Here is a 3,573-nt window from a genome sequence, read left to right as displayed (position 1 = left end):
AGAGTATGTGGCATGTTATGAGGCTTGTTGTCATGCTATGTGGATGCGGAATTTTATTTCAACTTTAGGAGTTGTTGACTCCATTTCTAGACCGCTGAAATTATTTTGTGATAATTCTACCGCTGTTGCTTTCTCTAAGAACACTAGGAGTATTTCTTGCTCCAAACATATTGATGTAAAGTTCTATTTTGTTAAGGAGAAAGTGGTAGAGTCTCTTATTGATATTGAGCACATGTCCACAAAAAGTATGTTGGCGGATCCACTAACAAAAGGCTTATCCATAGTTGTGTTTCAAGAACATGTATCTCAAATGGGGTTGTTGGAAGCCTAGGTTGTATTAAGTTAGTAGGAGCCACTTTTGGTATTGTAATATTATGCTATTGTTGGAAGGATTATTATTTTTGTATATTTCCCTGTGAATCAAGCAATGAAGTATATATTATTGCTTTTGATTATTTGTTTTTGATGAGATTCTATGGGACATTGATTTCTGATTATGTATAAGTTGTGATGTTTGATTATGTAGTTCAAGTGGGAGAATTGTTGGAATTTTTATGTGTGGACTTACATAATCAATTTGATAATGCCATAAATCAATGTTAATTTAATTTGTCCATTGTGGTCCATAATGGGGCTGGACACATTATTACTTGATTTCTATGGGCTCACCCTAATTCACTTGACTGACCCATTATGTCAAGTGGTCCAAATTGTGTATGTGTGATATGTAATAGATATATATATGAATTCTTTATATATATATATATATAATCTAGGGAAAAAGGCAGGGTGACTATCCTATTCTGTTATGTTTTTCTCTTTGGGATTGAGAAGAGAACGTACTGCACAAACGAACTCTTCAGAGCACACAATTATTTTGGGTGTTGAAAGGGAAGAGCCAATTAAACCCGGGGTTTCTCTCCTTCACGAATTTAACGCATCCTTGAACATCAAAAGAACACAGGAATGACTTTCCATGGGATCAATCAAGGTTAGCTTTTCTTAATTCCCAATTTTTATTATATGCTTTAATGTCTTTCATGAGATCCTGTTTATGGTTTAAATTTTTCATCAATCTTGGCATCTTACTCCAACCCCGTATCCATAAAGACTAGTAAAGTGCTTTATTTTGAAATTTCCAGATGCTTAAAATATAAAACGATATTGTAATGCTCACATACCCCCTTGTTGAAAATTCCCACTAGTAATTAATGCATGAATGCAAACTCACAAGATATATGCATGCTGGATGTTTAGGTGTGAATGAGTTTTCAAGAATGTCGAATGATGTGAAGGTGGAGGAGTTGAACACATGGAATGGTGCTTTGGTCAGTGAGCAAACTGAGTTTTTCCATGTCATGTAAGCACACAGAGGTCCGAACTTATTGTTTTTTTTTTTATTCTTTTTAATTGCAACAAATTCACAACCAAGACGTACAAATTCAGATGATAGGAACTATCTTACTGTTAAGGACCTGAAAAAGGATTATTGCGGTTTGCCATGTGGTTTGATATGCTTGGCTAGGGGTTATTGCAGGTTGTTAAGCTCTTGTTATTTTTCTAGTGTTTCTGAGCAAATGTTTAGATGTCCCATGTTTGTTGCTTGTCTGAATAGTGCAACTGATCCTGATGGTCTATGTTCAAATTACTACTGCAAAATTGTTTATCATCTCATCTATTTATCTGAAATCCTCATGCTCATTTTTTTTTTTTCATTTCTTCTTTCGCTTTTCAATTTTTGATATTATTAAATTTTTGAGCACCATCTAAGTTAACATAGCCTTTCTTTGCATAACAGAGATAAAGTGGACCACATGGAATGACTATGGACTGGCAAGGGGCACCGTCAAGCCCCAGTTCATATACTATGAAGAGAATTTTGTGTTTGGAAATTCCAATAGATACTTATCCAAATGTAAGAACTACATTAACTTCTAATGTAATTTGTTAATTATGATCAATTGATTGTATCTTGATACTTTATTAGTACAATTATTTTTATAAGCAAAAGAATAAAGGATATTGTTATCTGAACTGACTACTTCTCTATGGATGTTAGTTCAATTTTGTTGGGTGGCTTCTGGGCCTTAGAGGCAATTCATTGAAACGGGTTGAAGCTATTACAGGATGTTGTGTGTATATTAGAGGGAAAGGGTCAATAAAGGACCCGAAGAAGGTACTAGACATCCAAGCATAATTTCTGATATTCATTTTGTTTTATTCAACATTGCAACTATGGTCTGTTGTAATGGAAAATGTCTTGGTTTGCCAGGCAAAAACATGAAGGTTTTCATGTCTTAAGGTATTAAAAGATAAAAGTTTCAAATTTGAGAATTGTTTTATTTGTGTGATTAATGTTTTCCATCATTTTCAATCTTAAGGAAGACCTGTGAGCACCTGAATGATCCACTCCACATCTTGATCGAGGTTGATTTGCCTGCTAACATTGTTGATATGAGGCTGAGACAAGCACAGGAAATTAATGAAGAACTGCTCAAACCTGTGGTATTTACCTCCTGCCCAATTCTTCTTCTTTTCCATCTCAAAACTGTATATAATCACTTGATTGTTAACTGCATATTTACTTGTTTCTATCATTCTCATGACACAATTATTTTTTTGGGTAAATCATAAGGATGCTATATCCATTAGGTAAAACACTACAAATGAACTGGAACATGGTTAAGATACACTGGAGTCGGTTCCTCCTCTTGACGATGACTCTTACCTTAGGGGTGTGTTTGGGAGCAACTTTGTAAAAGAATTACCTTATAGTTAAGCTTTTATGTTATACCTTATGTAAAACCTCAGATTGTTTATGAGGTTCATTATTTTCAATTAATTTTGCTGTTGTACTAATAACTCAAAGGAAATAGGTTCCATCTGCTTTTAGGGAGAAAATAAATGTCACATTTAGAGGCAGACAGAAGCATTCAGTTCAGTTCTTAACTATGCCAGTGGAAATATCTTTTTGAGGTTGCTCCAAATCACACCATTAGAGGTCTCACCGGAGATATAATATGGTTAAATTCACTAGTTGAACCTAAACATGCATCTTATGAATGGAACTTCGATCCATTTCCCATACTTGTATTTACATGTGGGCATAATTTCTCTATTTTAGTTTCTTTTTTTTTTCTTATCCCCTAAACTGAATAATACATCTCTCATATGCAGGGCGAGTTACAAGACTTTATTAAGAGACAGTAGTTGTGTGCACTATCTCTGCTAAATTCAAATCTCAGAGAAGGGAGTCTCAGACTAAGTGGTAGTGTCTTCCCTTCAATACCAACAGAATGAAACATACAAAAATAGAACGTTAAGAACCCAATGTCAGAACTAGTTTTGACCCTACTCCAGAATTTTGTGGCTTGAGTATACCCACCCTATTTACATCTCAATTCACCACAGGGATGAAGAATAAGCTAATAGTTTTGGCTGGGCGAGGTTTCTAGTGGGCTGTCCTTTTTATTATCATCTTGCTTTTTTGGAAAACAGAAAAATTTGAAATAGAAGAAATTGAAAAACAAAAAAAAACCAGAACATGTGTTCTATAGTTGGCTTTTGAGTTTA

The 3,573-nt window shown here is 34.4% G+C and overlaps 1 pseudogene; it reads left to right on the top strand.

The window, feature by feature from the left end:
* Nucleotides 1–1,277: 1,277 nt before the first annotated feature.
* LOC100852725 (KH domain-containing protein At3g08620-like) lies at nucleotides 1,278–3,323 on the top strand (annotated as a pseudogene).
* Nucleotides 3,324–3,573: the final 250 nt, after the last annotated feature.

Source organism: Vitis vinifera, chromosome 15 (genome assembly GCF_030704535.1).
Source record: "Vitis vinifera cultivar Pinot Noir 40024 chromosome 15, ASM3070453v1".
NCBI classification, from domain to species: Eukaryota; Viridiplantae; Streptophyta; class Magnoliopsida; order Vitales; family Vitaceae; genus Vitis; species Vitis vinifera.
Note: the sequence above shows the minus strand (reverse complement) of the source record. Positions and strands in the feature narration are given on the sequence as shown.